This window comes from Hermetia illucens, chromosome 1 (genome assembly GCF_905115235.1).
Source record: "Hermetia illucens chromosome 1, iHerIll2.2.curated.20191125, whole genome shotgun sequence".
In the NCBI taxonomy this organism is placed as follows: Eukaryota; Metazoa; Arthropoda; class Insecta; order Diptera; family Stratiomyidae; genus Hermetia; species Hermetia illucens.
This window is the reverse complement of record NC_051849.1, coordinates 143,132,190-143,152,355: the sequence shown is the minus strand read 5'-3', so window position 1 is coordinate 143,152,355 and position 20,166 is coordinate 143,132,190. Positions and strand designations below refer to the sequence as shown.

Here is a 20,166-nt window from a genome sequence, read left to right as displayed (position 1 = left end):
TTACGTTAAACACCATGGGCTCAACTGCCCTTTGTCAATAAAGTTTTCGAAGATTTCCTTGATATCTTCCGGGATTATTTTAACAATTATTTTTTGCACGATATCAATATCAGATTCATGCCTGTTATCACTTAGCTTCCCAGATTACAAAGCACAGTGCCACAAGAAAGAGAGAGTCCACAGTGCAATCACAGGAATTTTCGCAATAGAGTCAAGGAATGTACATTGAGAAATACTATAAAATGCTAATATAAGTTGCGCCTTTCAATATCAGTGAAACAAGGATTTCCACGGGAGTTTACGAAAAGGCAGTGGTGGATGCTAAAGAATGCTAAAGTGCAGAACAATCGTAAATTTGAAAAAATAATGATCTGTACGCCATTTACCAGGTGATTAAAATAATTAAACTTAGGGAACTATGATGGATCAATCACGACGTACGAATGGAGATCAATGTAAAATCTAAACGTCTACTGGGTAATATAACTGTTCTGTCGGTATGGCAGCATCTCTCTGAATGGATGTGTTAATTAGAGAAACAGTTGCGAAATTGAGACGAGTAGATAAGCTTCCGCTACGTCAGAGATTGACTTTGCCTTATAAAATGCGAATTGTTAGATCTTTTCTCTGTAATGACCGAGAGTCTGGGCAAAAACCATTTCAAGGTCAACTAAGGGGACAGAGTTGCCCCAAAACTTAAAAAACTGGCGAAATTAATCGAGAAGCTCCGCCTGCAAATACTGTAGCCCCACTAAAGCATCCTGTCGATACGCACTCTCTAACTACCTAGGTTTGAGCAGGTTTACACACTTCAGTGAATCTCACGTCATTAGGAATTTCGCATGTTCTGATCTGGTGCGACCGTAACAATATCTGAATGCGAAAAGGATATCGCGAGAAGTTGAAAAGCAGCGGATGCGAATCAAAAATCGAAAAGATGCTCTACTTGATCGTTCGGGTGGCAGCATTCGTGCTCAGGAGTATTATGCTAGGCCTCATGTGCACGGACCACTATGATTTTTTTCAGATTTTTCAATTGAGAAGCTTTCAAAGTCGGGTCTTTGAAATAATTGACCTTTTTGAGATTGCTACACTCCTCTCCTTCGCAGCCAATGTCAAAACTAATATGTACTAAGACTACTAACCAACTAGCCGAGACTTTTCATTTGATACTGCCTTGAAGCAACAATTGAAGCCGGAAGAACTTGAGGAGAAGTCCATTGTGAATTAACGACTAGTCTATAGCGGAACTCAAACTGCACATTCCGAGTACTAGCGGAGGCAGCACAGAAGTTGTTGGTGGCTGAAAAGGTTGGAATCGGATGGGCTGTTTGCCTGTTCTCGATGCAGTGCCTGGGCTCTTGAGGGGCTAGCAGAGAAATAAATGTAAAGGGGCGCAGTTTATTGGAAGTTTTTGTGCATTTGGATATAGTTTGGCTAATGAAAGTGATGTAAGCACCTTTCGGAAAGGGGAGTTTGGCTCGGCTGTAGACTTCACCTTTGCCTGCCCTCCACTGACGCGTGAGATATCTCGCGATTACCTACAAAAGCTTTAGATGAACAGACCTTCATAGAGGTGGGGTTAGACCAACCTAATAAAGCGGATGCCTCTATGGAAAGAGTTATGCAGGTGACACAATGCATCGCCAAAGCATGTGACGTGTCCATGCCTAGGAGGTGCTCATTTTCCAGTAGAAAACCAAACAGCAGATGTAATAGCAAACTGGGCAACCTTCGCTTAGCCTGCCGCCGAGCTCGAAAAGTGTCTCAGACGTAGTTAGAATTGATCAGGCGCAAAAGGAGACGTCTATAAACAAACCCACAAAATCCTCACGATCGCTATCCAGCGAAGCAAAAGGAAACGCTTTAAGGAGCTCTGCTTAGAAGCGGTTGTAAACCTGTTGGGGAGTGCCCATAGAATCGTGATAGGACGATTCAGTGCTGTTCATCTCCACAGATCACGTGCACTATCCTCTTGCTGAAAATCATTAAGGGGTTATTTATCCAGCAAGAGAGGGATACGGGCATCTTCTAGCCCCCTCTGAATGTAACAGTAATTCCACCAGCCATCAGACACGAGTTGCTGGAGACTTGCGGCATAATAGATGACGTTAAATTCCCGGACTTGGATGGAGTACTGAATAACGCTTGCAGTAAAATCTGCACTGTTCATTGAGTTGTTCGAAGCGTACATGTTCGAGGGGATATTTGCTGTGGCATGGAAGCGGTCGAAATGGGTGCTGCTGCCTAAGTCAGGTTCATCCTCATACAAATGTCTTCAGGACATTGTGAGGAAAATGTTAGATCGGGTAATCTACAATAGATTACTTCCGGTTGTTGAGAGTGAAGGGGGTCTCTCAGATCGGCAATTCACGGAAAGGGTAACACCAGCAAATATTGCGTGGCAGTGACCCTGGACGTCAAAAATGCACACATGTCGTGTTTGCGATTACATATAAATGGAGCGATTACCACCTGTCGCTACTTTCGGTCAAGCTGCTCCCAGGGCAGAGTTGAGGTAGGATCTGATGAGTTGCCTCTGCCCTGGACGAAACAGTCAGTCAACTTTTTGCGTACAGTATGTTTGCGACAAAGCAATCACAGCAAGTATGGCCCTGGCAAGGATGAAGTCAAACGTAGGAAGTTGTACCTCTAAGTTGCGTATAGCCAGGGTGGCGATCATGCTCTATGCAACCCCCATTTGTAGAGAGACGTTGCAGGTTTCAGTTAACGCTCATAAACTGACTGAAGTCTAGAGGAGAACAGCCTTAAATCTGTACTCTGGCTTCAGAGTTGAGGAACACGGAAACCCTTAGGCGGATTCACAGGCTAATCCATACTATCAAGGATTGGTTGGCGAGATATCACGGTGTGATTTACTTTAATCTTTCCCAGTTTCTCACGAGGCATGAATATCGCCAGAATTGGCATAGGTTTAAACTAGACACCTTACCCGATTGTCGGAACTACGACGCGGGTCCTAGAGCATGTATTCCTTCACTGTTCAAGAGTTGTAAAACAAAGGAGGCAACTAGGGGAGACTCTAGGAGAGGTGCTGGTACCATGCCGAGAATGGTAGCATGTGGTTGGCATGCGACCAACTCCATAATCGCATCTATCCGCCCAAGCTAGACTGAGCTGACTTCACCGCGTGATGTAATAACTTATGGTGGTTAAGTAGAAATTTTAGTGGGAGGGGCAGAAATTTTAGTGGGAGGCCAGTGTCTTTTGAAAATTTGCACCTCCTCAACATAAAAAAACAAGTCGGGAAACCGGAAGCTTACTGCTTCAGGTATAAAAGGTTTTGTATTTCCCTATGTGAGGGACATATCACACTTCTCCATTGGCTGACAGTACTGACTCCAGATTTTTAAATTGCTCAGTGCTGTCAGCTTCAGTAACCTGCCCAGAACTGAGCGCATTGAATATCTCGGGTCAATGCTATCAGGCAATGGAGAACTGCGTAATGAATTTGCTTCACGCACTAATGCGACCTAAATGAAGTGGCATTCCACAACTGGTGTTCTCTATGATCGACGTATCAGCAAACGTCTCAAATCTAAAATTTACCGCAATGTCGTCCGTCTGCCACTCTCTATAGTTCAGAGTGTTGGCCGACTATAAAAGACAATGAACGATGTCTTGCGAAGAAGTTGCATTGGAAAGGTGGCGTTTTGATTACATCTGAAATGAGAATATTCGCGATCGATATGGGTTGGCACCGATCGTGGAAAAACTGCGAGAGAGGCGTTTTCGATAGTGTGGTCATGTAATTCACACCAACGAGAATGCACTTACCAATATTGGTCTGAAAATCGAATTCAATGGTAAGCAACCAAAAAACCGGCTGAAACAACGGTGGCTTGATACGCTGGATGGGGATTTAAAGGCCTCGCAATTACATCCTAATCAGGCATTTGATAAAATAAAATGACGAAACCGATCCCGACGAGCCGACCCCGCTTGTGAATGGGACAAACGCTCAAGAAAAAGAAAAAAATGTGAGGAGCGACGAGTGCACGACAGCTGTTCTCTATGTGATCCGTGTCACATAGCTAAAAATTCCATTGGCCTATTTTTTAGAAAGCGATTTAAATAAATCATTTGATGGAAACCCCTGTATTGATAATAGTCAACATCATACGCTTCACGTTCTGAGTTTAATATTATTAGCAAATGCCAAGAATGTAACCTACATCAAATATAAAACAAGTCGGGAAACCGGAAGCTCAGCGCTTCAGGTATGAAAGGTTTTGTGTATTTCCTTTATAAAGAGATTTGAGTGTGCATTTGTCTCATTAGCATGTAGCCCGTAAAATATGCATATATTATGTGAAAATTTCCACTTTCAAGTAATATTTACATTCATAGTCTTGAATTTGCAGAGAAGCGACAGTTTTGACCTAGTATAACTTTGTTAGTAATAGTGTGATTTTCACCAAATTTGGCAGGATCATGCTCTATGCCGTAGCCTATATTACTGCAAAATTTTGTGATTCTAGAGTGAACTTAAGAGGGGTTTTCCTGTCAATTACTAAAAATTCTAGTAATGTACTATTATTAACTTTATTTTAACAGGTATCGGTATGGAGGGTATTTCGGAGCCTAGGCACCATATAGTGGCAGCCCCCTTCTTTTCTTCAGATTTTTCGGTTGTGTAGTTTCTGAGAATGGGTTCGTTAAATAAATGACTACTTTCAACCCCCCGCACTGCACACCTTTTCAACAAATGTCAAAACTAATACCGCCTTCTAAAAGTACTAACCGATACCTTTAATTTGATACCCCACATAACTATATTTGATGAAAAAAAAATTTCCACCCCCCTTTTGCATGTACGGGGACCCCCCTTAAATTCGAAATAAAAGGATGTAACTCACTATATGCGTGAGCGTTCACAGTTTCCACCTTTCTACCAAATTTGGTGCCAATTGCTATAACCGTCTCGGAGAAAAATGCGTGTGACGGACAGACAGACAGACAGACGGACAGACAGACAGACAGTAAACCGATTTTAATAAAAAGCTTGAAAAGGCTGGGGAGAATTAGATTCTTCTTGAATGGAATTTTAATATTTCACTCGAATGTCGATTATTCTCGTTAATTATGACGTCAGCATCTTATTTGTATGGCTTAGGATGCTGGTAATTCGAAATTTATAAGTTTGAACTGCTATAACTTTAACACTAATAGTTGGATATTCATGTGTATGCACGAGGCTATGTCGGTGCACAATTTAGTACACCTAGGATGAATTTAAGGGGAGTTTTTCAGTCAATTTCTAAAAGTTGATAATATAATATTAGTAAATTTATTTGAGCAGATACCGGAATGGGACATCTCACGAAGATTAAATTTCACATAATTGTTTTACACAAAACCTTAAAAAACGCTGCAGATAAATAGATTCTTCATAAATGCGACTTTAATATGTCACGCGAATGTCAATTATTCCCGTTAATTATGACGGCAGCATCTTATTTGCATGGCTTTGGAAGCAGTTAATTCGTGCGAAATTGCTAAATTTGAACTGCTATAACTTTGGCGTTAATGGCCAGATTTCCATGGAATTTTGCAAGTATATACGAAATATTGTTCTCTATGCTGGTGTGAAATTCGGAAGTTCTAGGATGAATTTAAGGGAATTTTTCCAGTAAATTTCTAAAAGTTGGTAATATATTATTGTGTTTAGTGAGTTTATTTGAGCAGATATTGGAATGGGACATATTTTGAGGCCTAGATTTCATCATCGCATGATTTTTTTCGGATTTTTAGTTTAGGTAGTTTCCAAAAATGAGTCCTGTCTCACTTCAAATGCGTACATTTTGACTCCTTACTCACGCACTTTGCAATTCACTAATTCAGTAATGCCAGTTTCGTGTAAATCGTGACCTTTCATTTGATACCCTACACGACTATATCCGGTGAGAAAATTGTTTGAATCCCCCTTAGCCTCCCTTTAAACTCCACCTAAATTTATGCCACTCGCTGTATGCGTGAGATTTCATAGTTCCCATCGGCCCACCAAATTTCGTTCGGATTGGTTTAGCCATTTTGGAGAAAAGTACGTGTGACACACAGACAGACAGACATTGAATCGATTTTAATAAGGTTTTGTTTTACACAAAACCTTAAAAAAGGACGGATGAGCAGACAGACAGAAATACATTGTTTAGTATACAAAGTAATCGCAGTTTGTGGGAGACGTATCATTTTCGATTAACTTGATGTTCAGGACAATTTTAAGGAGTTTGCCTTGCAACATTTGGCGATGGTTTATAGTAATGTAATCATAGTGCAGATTCAACGCAACATCGCGGCATTGCATGACCAATGGCACTTAGAAGGTCAAATGTTTTATTTACGGAGAAAAGGAAACACTGAGTTAAAATATTGTGCTTGCGTCACAAAAGTAACATTTCGGTTTTTGTCTATACAGACATTAACAAACAGAAAGGTGTACCGTTTAATATCTGCCTAATAGAATCGAAACAAACATAGTCAAGGATAATATGATAAAATCGTTGCCTTATTATCTGCACGATTTGGGAAAAAGCCAGTCCAATATGGACATTTCGTGCCGATTTCAATCACTCCTATTAGACGACGCTTTTTACTACTGAACAACTTACATATGAGGTAATGCGGGTTGTAAACATCTAACCAACGAATGTTTCTAATCTAGCATTGCATTATTCGTAATATAAACAAAGAACTAAATGTTAATGATAAAAATCTTTTCACAACACACTCGCAACCTACCGCACTAAAATCCTTTATGGTCAATTAGTTCAGAGCGATTGCATCAATTTTCCGAAATTTATGTGGCTCTGCCCGATCATAATGTTACATGCTGTGGTGTAATTTGACGTACCAAGTGGCATTGTACTTATCCGCCAAAATTGACGAAACCATTGGGTAATTATGTACGACTTACATGAAGTCACTGTCTAGTGCACGGGCTGACCCCGATTCCCAGATAGTATGCAGATGATGATGGCTCGAAATCGCGGCCCCATTCATCATCTGGGCTGTGATGCAAGAGTCACAGTACCCTAACCTGCACTAATGTAAGCAATGCCCTAATGTAGTGTTTACAAATTGTGTGAATTGAATTTTGATTGGTCAGTCTCAGTCTATGAGATGAAATCTGTCCCCAATTGTGCAGAGGATGGATCAGCGGTTGACATTGACCACTTGAAAAGTGCTAACATTCCAGTGGTGCATGTGATGAATGGATGGATGCCTATTATGTTGCTCGGCGTGATTTTTCCACAAACAAACTAATAACGTACATATTTGGAACAGATAACAGATGAATGGAGCTAGCTCGCCGCAATCGATTCGGTTTTGGACGACAGAGACAAAATAGGCACTGCTTCGAGCACCCTTGAAAGCCGATTAGGCGGGGACACTCCTACTCATCGTTGCATTCAAATATCTGAACTGAATACAAAGCATGCAGAGAATAACTGAATTTCGGTAAGAATATTCAAATTTCAGACGCATCTCGAGTTAATTTCAATTTTTAATCTGAAGACCCATTGAATCGAAGATATTTGGTGTCTGAAGACTCGATTACTGAAACTTGCTTTCAAGGTAGCTCTTCGAATATGGTATCGAAGCCAGTTTTCTGCTGCAGACATGCTCGTCTATTGGGAAGGTCGTCTTTTGAGTGGGAAAATCAAAAGAAAGCACCGTAAACCTAATATTCGCATTCATCAGCATCCAATGCCACTTCCACTAAACAAAAAGAAAACGATCTTTTCTTAATGCAAACGACCTCCCCGTGGCCAGTGCTTTGATCCACTTGATCGCTCCAAGAGATGATTGCGTCCGCTTTTAATTGCATATTTGAACTTCACCTTGGCAGCCACTTGACTCTCGTTTAGCGGCCATAGCGGAGTTTTACGTAAGTTCGCTGCTCGCGGGGTATTATGCATGAAAGTAAAGAAACTACAGATACTGTTACACACGTTGGCGGCAATAAAAATGAACCGTGAAATATTCGCCGTCATTGAACTTAAGTCGCGAGCAAGCCCAAGATTTATGAGACTAAGTTTCTCATCGACATTACGTGAACGAGGGGGCAGCACACGCTTTAAATATAAACAATAAATATCAACTCAGCCGCCCCTGCATCAGCGATTGATTCTGTCGCTCCCATGAATTAGCTGCAACTGTTGATTGTTAATAATAAACATTGCAGTTGCACAATTCCGTGCACCGCTCGTACTATATTTAATAAAATTTTAACGAGCGTTTGCTATTGTTCACATTGCATAACAGCAAAATGAGATGTAATTAATTTTAAACATTGTCTACAGATGCTAGCAGATTTATGACATAAGCGGGAGGTTCACGCGATTCCGCGACAAGTCAAGTGGCAATTCAGTTGGGGTAGGTAAGGATAGAGAAAATGATTTCAAGGATGGTCTCCAATTTACGTAAACGGCAGTTTAAGAGTTGGAACTCTGAATATTTTGATGACATTACTATACACATTCTCAAAGAATTAATCTTTTACAATGATTTTTAGTACTCAAAAATTCTTTCAATATTTGAGTTAAAAAAAAAGATCTTTGAAAACTACACGTCGAGGTTTGATTTAACACCTATAATAATAATACCATCAAACATTTCCACGGAGTCCTTCCACGAGAAACACTTTAAAACAGAAATGAGCCAACTAATCATCCAGGCTGGCGACTGTGCAACATACTCATGACCTTTTCACACTACAATATTGTCTTGGAATTCAAAACTAGACCTCGAATAGGATTGGAAATACGATTATCGCAACGGAAAAAGGAATATGAGTTTGGGACCTAGAAGGTGCGGACGGTAGCTCGCATCCCTTGACGTACGCTCATGCCATGGGGCAAATTGCGGCGGTGATCACTATCCCGACAGAGCTAGATATCGAAGCCGGATAGTAAATAATGGGAGTAGGAAGGAGTAGGAGTCAGCCGAATGAGAGAAGTAAAAACCATCTGACACGAACCTCGGCAAAACGAATGAATGGTTTGACAAAGAGTGGTCGCAGGAGCGACCCATAAGAGCCAAACGTGACAAATACGTAGAGTTCAGAAGAAGCATCGACATACAAATCACGAGATTTGCAGATTGAACGATAACTATAAGAAACAAAATTTAGGATCTGCCTACAACTTCACGAAAAAAATTATAGCAAGTTTTTAACCCAGAATTATATTTTTCAGGGATGCGGCAACTTTAAAATCGATGGAGTCAATGATTCACATCAAAGGAGTTGAGGTTGTATAGGCAACTATCCCACACTACCGCATTCCAGGAGATCAAACCCGGGTCCGTAATGGGACTCATCTGTAGTGGCTCTTGCTACAATATCTCACCAGAGGTTATGTTAGACCATGGGAACCGAGATGGCCTTCTGAGAGCAGAATTCCTGTAGGATGTTATTTGCGGTGATCCCCTTGCGGGAGTTTAATTTGAGGGCTCAAAGGCTCGCGTCCACCGTATGAATGCTAAGCTAGCACTCAGTTTAAACAAGTACTACTGTGCTAGTCAGGGCAGGGTTCTGACTGTGGTCTCCAAATCAATTCGCGCCCAGAAAGGACCGTAGTAGAACTCACGTTAAACCCTCCGAGCCTTCAATCCTCACCCCTTACACTCAAAGAAATCAAAGATACAGTTCACAGTGGTGCATCTCTACGAAATCCTCAAAATATATCCGGTTCCGATATCTGCACAAATAAAGTTAATAATAGTATATTTCCACATTTTAGAAATTTACCCGGCACCCCCCCTTATGTTCATCCCAGAAGTACAAAATTTGGCATGCGTGTAATGAAGAACATAATGCACAGTTTGGTCAAGTTTGAAGAAAATCCAAATCCAAAGTTATAGGGGGTGAAACTTTACAATTTTTTGTCAATTTCGTGCACTCTACAACCTGCATGACGTCATCATCACATATCAATTCGTCAATACCACGACGAAATGAGTTCTTATGAATTGGGTCGCAGAGAATTATTTTGCTTTAGTTTTTTAGTTATTTGTCAGCCAGACATGTGTGTATGTAGGTATATAATATATGCGTGCTAATGAACTTTGCGGGTAGTGCCTAATTCAAATAGATATAAGAAGTAAATCGGAAATATGGGTACGATCAATTTATATACGTGCATATATGTGTACAGTATTCAACTCCGCCATGCTATTAACATAGTATGCTGGTCCCAAGCCCAGGTAAAGGAGGAGGGTTTGAGGTAACGTACTCTGTACTATCCTCAGTAAAACAAAAATAAAATGCTGAGATCAGGGAAAGAGATAAATAGAGTATAGTTGGAGTTATTCCACTATGCTAAATCCTACCTGACCTCTCTTGGTGACAGGCCCCGCGACAGGTCGACCAAGAAAATGCATAGAATGTCGTTACAAACATGATGATCGGATTAAGTCACAGGTCTCGGAGAAATGCTAGGGCGTCCACCTCAGTCGACGCGGCAGGACGGGCCCCGGTCCTGTCGAGAAATGGGCAAGGGTTCTTGACGCATGGACGGCGTCAGGACGTAAGCAAGTTAGCCCGCACACAACGAACAAAACAAATACGTGTCTGCACGCTAAATGTTGGTACCCTAATTGGAAAGACCGAGGAACTCGCAAGAGCCCTTCGGAAAAGGTGCATTGACATCTGCGCTCTGCAAGAAACCCGATGGTCTGGTTCCAAAAGCTGCGACATTGAACGCGAACGCGGTAAAAATGGCTACAAACTTCTCTATTTTGGTAACCCACACACTCAATATGGTGTTGGCATTGCCATCTCAGAGGGTTTCCGTGATGCCATTAAAGAAGTCGAACGATTTGATGATCGGCTGATGAAGCTCACCATTATATCAGCTGATCGCACTATTCACTTCTTCACCGCGTATGCACCACAGACAGGCCGACCTGATGCCGAGAAAGATGCCTTCTGGCAACTTCTCGATGAAAAGACTTGTCACGTGCCTGCTGACGATTACATAATCATTGCCGGCGACCTTAACGGTCATGTGGCTGAAAAGGCAGACGGTAACAGGTGCCATAGGGGAAAGGGGTTCGGAGCGCGCAACGAAGGTGGCGAGCGTATAATCGATTTTGCGGACACCCATGACCTTGTACTTATGAATACATGGTTCATCAAACGATTGTCTCATCTTCCCACATTTTATAGTGGGAACAATAAAACGCAAATCGACTATATTCTCATAAGACGTCAACATTTTACCACTGCCACTGATTGCAAAGTCGTTCCCTATGAGACCATCGCACCTCAACATCGGCCGTTGATTGCTGTCCTGCGAATTAAGCCACCGATAAAACGGCGTGAGGAACGCACTGGCCCGCCGCGCATTAAATGGTGGCGATTTGGTGAGAAGAACGAAGAAGCGGTCTCACTCATGCGATTGCCAACCATTACGAATGTGGAAGAATCATGGAACCAAATGAAAGACACGATCCACAAAGCGGCCTCTGCAACCCTCGGGGTCACCAAGCCGGGTAAGCGGTACATCAACCGAGATACTTGGCTTTGGAATGATGATGTTGAAATGAAGGTCCGTGAAAAGAAACGCCTCTACCACAAATTTCTCGACGATAAAACGCCTGCTAATTGGCAAATTTATAAGAATGCCAACCGGGAAGCAAAGAAAGCGGTCGCTGTCACCCGAGCTCGGGATGGCGAGAGAGATCTGTACCGACTTGCTAAAAGCCGTGATGAACGCACACAGGATATCGAACACTTCTGTTGTGTTAATGACAAGAACGGTACTTTGCTTACTGATCGTCGAGCCGCGACGGATAGATGGCGAGAATACTTCGAGCAGATTTCAACTGAAGAATTTGCTCATCCTCCACTTTCACAATCATTGCCGACATTTGGAGCAGTTCCACCAGTCAGCGCAACTGAAGTCGAGGAGGCAATAAAACAAATGAAATCGGGGAAAGCAACAGGACCTGACGACATCGCATCTGAGCGCTGGAAAGCAAAGAGCTGGGACCCAACACCGTGGCTGAGTGAATTCTTTAACCGGGTTATTCAGGAAGGAAGAACACCATCTGACTGGCAAGAAAGTACCACTGTTCCAATATGGAAAAAGAAAGGTAGCCCGGCAGAATGTTCAAATTACCGTCCGATCCGGTTACTTTCCCATACCATGAAGATTTTTGAACGCATTCTTGACAACCGTATTCGCGAAATCGTTGAAATAACCGTGAATCAAGCCGGATTTGTCAAGAACTGCGGAACTACTGACGCAATACACGCTGCGCGATTACTCATGGAGAAACACCGTGAGAAGCATCGCCCTCTTTACATTGCCTTTCTGGATCTAGAGAAAGCGTTTGACCGTGTACCACACGAACTCATCTGGTATGCTTTACGACAACACTTTGTGCCAGAAGAACTCGTGCGCTGGGTTCAATTGCTCTACCACGATCCGAAAAGTAAAGTTCGAAGTATGGCGGGTGTATCAAAACCGCTTCGTGTCTCTGTTGGAGTTCATCAAGGAAGTGCCCTCTCACCACTCCTCTTTGTCCTTGTTATGGACACCGTCACACGGGATATCCAACGTCCAGCGCCCTACACACTGCTTTATGCAGATGATGTTTTCCTAGCATCTGATAGCAAAAATGATCTCGAGCAACTTGTTCAAAAATGGAATGATCGCCTCATGCAACACGGTCTCAGATTGAATTTAAACAAAACTGAATTTTTGACGACCGATCCCCATGAAACAGGCACAATCACTGTCAGCGGCAGTGATCTGCCCAGATCTGAGCGATTTAAATACCTCGGGTCAACGCTATCAGCCAATGGAGAGCTGCGTTATGACATTGCTTCACGCATTAACGCAACCTGGATGAAGTGGCGTTCCACAACTGGTGTCTTTTGTGATCGACGTATCAACGAACGTCTCAAATCTAAAATTTACCGCAATGTTGTCCGTCCAGTCGCTCTCTATGGTTCTGAGTGTTGGCCGACCATAAAAGACAATGAACGGCGTCTCGCGGTAATGGAGACGAAGATGCTACGTTGGACTAGTGGCGTCACACGTTTAGATCACATCCGAAATGAGGATATCCGCGATCGTTATGGGGTTGCACCGATCGTGGAAAAGTTGCGAGAGAGGCGTCTTCGATGGTATGGTCACGCAATTCGTGCAAACGAGAATTCACTTGCAAAGATTGGTCTGAACATCGAAGTCGATGGTAAACGACCAAAAGGCAGACCTAAGCAACGGTGGCTTGATACGCTGGATGGGGATTTGAAAGCCTCGAGATTGCACCCAGATCAGGCATTCGATAGAGCCAAATGGCGAAGCCGATCACGACGAGCCGACCCCGCTTGTGAACGGGACAAAGGCTGAAGAAAAAGAAAGATATGTGTACAGTATTCGGTAATAGGCAGTTTGTTTGTTTAGGGTGAGCGTGATATCTATGGCTGTAATATGTACGTATGTCTCGTAGTTTGGAAAAATATGAAGGATTATGTTGGATTTGTAGCTATATACGGACAGAAAAATGTGCGATGAAATTTCTCACATAAGATGAACACCAAACCTTTATACCCGAAGCGGGAGCTTCCGGTATTCCGACTTGTTTAAGGTTTTGTTTGCAATTACAGTAGCTGAAAGTTGTCTTTGCCGTGTAAATTTACAACCCGAAGTACTAAATCTGACATGCTAAATGCATATTCTTAACGAGTTACGTACAAATGGGATAGTTCTACACTCAAGAAGGAAACAACACAACAACAACACAAGAAGGAAACAAAACCTTTCATACCTGAAGCGCCCAGCTTCCGGTTTCCCGACTTGTCTTATTTATAAAAAGGATGCACACATTGCAAAATGATATCGAAACTAATCGAAAGAAGACTGTCGGTGAATATTAGGATATGCGTGATTGCATATTATGAGTTAAACAGATCCTGGAAAAATGTTGTTAATGTAACGAAGATATGTAGGAAAGACTGTACTGCACATAATATCGTCTGAATTTGAATTTCCAGTGAACTTGATTAGACTCATCATAGTGGCAAAGAGTTAGCCATTTAGCAAGATGGTATAGATTTCTGATTAAAGTAAAATAATGGGCTAGTTACAGTATTAGTTACCATGTTTCTGGGGCGCCAGTGCTATAAGTTGCAGACTAGAAGACTCTGGTGTTTAAAAATACCATCATCATCAACGGCGCAACAACCGCTATCTGGTCTAGGCCTGCCTTAATAAGGAACTCCAGACATCGCAGTTAAAGTATCGCTAATAGATTTCGTCATTATGTAAGCTACGGAATCGTCCATCCTCATATGGGGGGTCCAAAAATTCTTCGGAGGATTGTTCTCTCGAACGCGGCTAAAAATTGGCAATTTTTCTTGCTAAGGAGCCAAGTCTCCGAGGAATACATGAGGACTGGCAAAATCATAGTCTTGTACAGTAAGAGCTTTGACCCTATGGTGAGACGTTTTAAGCGGAACGGTTTTTGTCAGCTGAAATAGGCTCTGTTAGCTGACAACAACCGTGCGCGGATTTCATCATCGTAGCTGTTATCGGTTGTGATTTTGGACCTAGATAGGAGAAATTATCAACGTTCTCAAACTTAGTCTCCTATCTTTATTCTTCCCGTTTGACCAGTGTCGTTCATTGGTTGGTTTTCGGTGCTGACGTTGCCACCATATATTTTGCCTTCTGTGCTGCCCAAGATCTCTCGCCGCCTGCTCAATCTGGATGAAGGTAGTTTGTACATCTCGGGTCGTTCTTCCCATGATGTCAATATCATCCGCATAGGCCAATAGTTGCGTGGACTTAAACAGGATCATACCCCTTGCATTTATCTCAGCATCACGGATCACTTTCTCCAGGGCCAGGTTAAAGAGGACGCATGATAGGGCATCCCCTTGTCGTAGACCGTTGTTGATGTCGAATGGTCTTGAGAGTGATCCTGCTGCTTTTATCTGGCCTCGCACATTGGTCAGGGTCAGCCTAGTCAGTCTTACCAATTTCGTCGGGATACCGAATTTTCTCATGGCCGTGTACAGTTTTACCCTGGCCATGCTATGTTTAAGAGGTGGAAAGAACACTTCACCACAGTGCTTGACCGTATCACGGTGAAGTTCCGTTTCTTGTGGATGAAATCGCTAGACGACGTAAAATGCGGAAACTGACTGACTGACTGACTGACTCTTCCGAATTGAAGAAAAGTCATCTCGGCCATTAATATATTCAAACCGAGTAAAGTCGCAACGTTTGACGATTTCCTCGCAAACTTTTTTATCCACAATGAAAGTAAAATAAGAGGATTATCGTTAAGATTCCGAAAAAGGACACTTATTCAGAATGTGAGAATGTGGGGTCAAAGCGGAGTTCGTCAGGGTTGCATCTTGTCACCAATATTATTTCTCCTTGTTATCGGAAACCAAGGTTCGCAGTCTGATTGCTCATCGCACTCCTCCTATCTGCATTAATGGATTAATGGGGTCGAAGGCATTGATCAATTTTTATATCTAGGAACCGTCGTCTCTGTGGACGGTGGTATCGAACTTGATGTCGCTCGACCCGTTAACAGCGCTACCTCCACCTTTGCTGCTTTCTCTAATAAAACGCCCAACACTGTTACTCAAAAGCCCAACCCCTTCGTCAACACTGCGACGTATCGTCAAGGTATGCTGGCCTGATAGAATTTGGAATGAAGGTTGACAGTGTAACGAAGGAAGGAAGTCCTAAATATAAACTAAGAAAAGACCAAAATCGTAATACAACCAAAAGACAGAACCTGACACTATGAGAAACAAGTCTTACACATTCTTTTATAAAAGATCGTTAACTATACTATGTTTATCTTAATAATATTTAAATTGGATGTTTTCCCTAAAATAACCCAGGTGTTGCTTAATCCTTTTTTGGTGTCTTTAGAGGTGTAGGATAAATTTTACTATAACCCATTTGATGTAATTATGCCGGAGAACTTGCTTCCTGTATTTATGCGAATAAAACGCAAGAATGAAAGAGTTCTTATTGACCACCGCCATCTGCCAATTGTGTTATTATACATATAAGACAGTCAACATTACAAACAATTCAGAACTCTGAATGCTAGACCGCCCTCCATGAACGCTTTTGAACTTAGGAGTGGACGGAGGATGACGATTAATCTGCGATTGGTATTAAGATTCGTAAATAAAAATAATCAAAGGCAAGGTTGAAGGTACCTAGAAAACCCGGAAATATATAGATGGGAGGACTCAGTAGACAACATTCGTTCCTCGTTGCCTGGCTTCCGAGGAAAGCGGAGACGCTAAATTCGGGTGGCTAAGGATGGTACGATGTCGGCAGAAGCATAAGAGAAAAATATATGCTAAGAGAAAATTCTTGATATCAGAATTGAGTCACTCGATATAGTCATATGTGAAGTTTTCGGCGCATGCCGGTTTTCGGTGAGCTTTAGTAAGATGTTGAGTTAAAAAAGACGTGGGGCGAAATTGCCGCTTATTATGCAGATACTGTATTTCTTCTGAATTTGTTGAACATTCTTTTGACTTATTTTGGCATTGGTTGAACTGCAAAGATAACTCCAGGTTTTCTACCATAGACTAATCTTCTTTTTTACAGCCTTTGGGATTCTGCTCAGTTAGGTATGACATCAGTCAACGGGTCCCAATTTTTCATGAGCGAATGTAATGGACACCTCTAGAACCGACCTTCAAACTCCCAACCCTTTTAAGGATTTGTAGAATATGGTTTTACTGTTTAGGAAATTGAGAAGGAATGGAAAACAACCATTCCGAGAGAATGATTTTTGGGGAGATGAAAGAGTTTTCAGGACATTATGTTTGCTGTTTAGAAAATAAACCAGATTGGAGACAATGTAAGACATTGAGGGAGGAAAGAAGTTTTTGATTTTTGTCATAATTATGTCGTGTTTAGTTCAAGAATCAACTCTGTCGAAAGAAATGCCCTTATTGAGTGTAATCCCCAAATCATCAAAGCCAGCGATTTCATTATCAGATTGGTTTACGTGAACTATTTCGTAGAGCAAAAAATTCAATTGAACTCTGAATGTTTTCAGTATTCTCACTATTGAGGGATCCAATAGAGAAGCTTCTGCTATTTTGATACCACGAAATATTAACGGTGGCCAAAAACTAGGTTATTATTATTAGGCAGACACGCTGTTGACACATAGACATGGATTTCTTCTTCATTACTTGATTATCAGCATGATCGCCTCTAAGATCCCTGTTTTTGAGCTGTTTCAGAGCTCAATATAGTAGGGCTTCGACATTCTGCTTACTTCTGCAAGTGATATACTTTGGGTGACTACTAATTTTAGTAGTCTTACATATATGCTCTAGCAATTTAGGGCATGCGCGATGCTTTCTATTATTGGTATCAATGTTAAAGAGTCACTAATTTTCGGCAAAACACTACTACACTTTCAGTTCCATAATTCAGAGAAATGTATTTTTACGATTTACAGAATTTTATGACGTACCCTAATTATACGCAATTTAAGGACTGCTTGGGCGGATAGTAGTCGAGAGCTATCTTCGTGTATTCAAGTGTAATTTGGTTAATGTAATCGAAGCCTTGAAGATGTTCAATAGTCATCAAAGGAGACGCCGCCCCCTTGAGTATTTCGTCTTCCGAAAGAGATTCTTTTTATTATGCCGAATTAAAAGACGATATACTGCCAGACGGAAGGTTCAGGATGCACAGCTTTAACCTTTAAAATTTGGATAAAATTATTTGTGCATGTTGTCGAGTTAAAATACACCGTTACCTTAGGAAAGAACACAAGAACATCACGGATCTCCTAGTTGTTCGGTAAATTAATTAACTCAGTGAACTTTCCCATTTAGACTACCAGTAGTCTCATCCAGACGATTCTATTTACCAGGAAAACCTACTCTTTCCTCGAATTTTCGTGTTGTACAAGACGTCATCATCCTAATAATGCGGCTAATAATGCGTGGGTATCCTTACAGAGAATTTTCTGGAATGAAATTTCCGGAAGCCCTCTATCAGGCGGAATATTCCGCTGTGTCGTAGCTGAGTTTTTAAAAGCGAAGAGCTACCATCCAACACTTTGGCACAGTGGGTTCTTCAATCAGCTTATTGAGGGTTGGCAAGAAGGCACTACCGTTCCAATATGGAAAAAGAAAGCAGGCCAGAAAATGTTCAAATTATCGTCCGATCTAATTTATGTCTCCTACTATGAAGAACGCTTTCTTGACAATCGTATTCGTTACATCGTCCAAATAAGGGTGAAACAAGTAACGTTTGTCAAGAACTGCGGAGCTACGGTTACTCATGGAGAACCATCGTAAGAGGCGCCGCACTCTCTACATTACATTTCTGGATCTAGAGAAGACGTTTGACATCGTGGCACACAAACCCATCTGGTATTCTCTGCGGCAGTTCCTGGTGCCAGAGGGACTCGTGTGCTGAGTTAAATTGCTCTACCGCGATCCGAAGAGTAAAGTTCGATATGTGGCAGGTATATCAAAACCGCTTCGTGTATTGCTCGGTATTCCCCAAGATCAAACTGATATTGAGCAAGTTGTCCAAAAATGGAATCATCGCCTCATGTAGTACGGTCCGGACATATCACTACGAAGCGACCTGCCGAGAACTGAGTGATTGGAATAGCTCGAATGAATGTGTGGTGAACTGCATTATGAAATTGCTTCAAGCTAGAGGAACGTGGCGATCCACAACTAGCGTTCTCTATAATTGACGCATCAGCGAATGTGCTGTACACTCCGGAATGCAGTATAGGCCATTCACATTGCATATCATGGGAGTGGTAAGCCTACAAAAGTGAGAGAGTAGAAAACTGAACACAAACATTCATGACGAACCAGGAGTCGAATCTGGGGTAGTGGAATAGGGAGATGAAGACGCTAACGTTCATCGTATGATATTTACTTCTTCGAAATGTTGCTGGTCACTACTAAGAAATTTCACAAAATGTTAAAGGGTTAAGCGGACTACAATGGCAAATCGACAATCTTAAGGACAATAAGTGAATTGCATTGAGAGTATTTTGGTTTCTTTTCGGCGACTGGTAGAACGAAGAAAGCATTTGTTGAAATGATTATTGCGTATAATTGTTGCAAATGGCAGACGTCATAAACATTTAATTTGAAAAAAAATCTCAAGATAATTTTTCCATCATCAGGAAAATGATTTGATGATGATGTCCAAGGATCTTTTCACAGTGATACATAATACTTGTGAAAGGACTTTCCCGACAGCACATCCGTAACTAGGAAAAGAAATGATTCCCATATGTAAGGGCCTTAGCATTGAGCAATTAGAGTAAGAAATGTATAGTCTTTGGTATATAAGCTTCAAATCAATCAGTATATCCATAACTGCATTGTCAGATTTTGGAAAAAAAAATCGAAGCGGATAAACTGCTGTTAATGGGTTAGATGACACCTGGCTTGGTGCCATTTTCGGTAAAAGCAACCCTTCCCAGATATACAAATCAATAAATATTTCGTCCATTAACACAGTTACTCAACTGATCCAGCATTTAGCTTTCTCTAGTTTCGTGACAACTAAGATCATGAGCTTTAACTATCTGCAGTAATAAAAACTAATTTCTATTCAATTTTCCGCAATTGTCTGGGAGGATTCCTAGATCTAAATCTGGCATTTTCCAGATGCAAAGTTCTAAACTTTGGTATATTTTTTTTATCAGTTTCATTAGTATTGCGTCCTCGATACGTCCAAATTGGTGGCGATCATAATTTAATTGTATTTTATTTATTCATAGTGGATGCATGTCAGCAATAATCTCTTATAATTGACTTCATGTCAATATCTGTTGTAGATGCATTTGAAGTAATTACTCTATTAGCATTTTTATATTTTGATTAATTGCTGGCGAATAAGGGAAATATAGCAGCAATGGCGGTGTGAACGAGGGCAAGTGACCGAGAACTTGAGTTGAAGGCCTGTCAAATAAAATAATAGTTTCATCAATGTAAGCAGTCAGGGGTCACTCAGGCTAAAGAAGACAACTAGCAGAACTAATAGAATTGAATAATGCAAAGCCATCAATTAGATTGATGACGACTGTTTAAGGGGGGCCCATGTTAGGTTTATGTCATTCGCCATAATGAAGCGCGAATTTACC

General features: G+C 41.5%; 1 protein-coding gene across 2 annotated transcripts in view; it reads right to left on the bottom strand.

Annotated features, from left to right (window-relative positions):
• The window catches only part of LOC119661467 (ATP-binding cassette sub-family G member 1), a 186,971-nt gene that overhangs the window by 107,903 nt on the left and 58,902 nt on the right, over nucleotides 1-20,166 (bottom strand). The window lies entirely within an intron of this gene.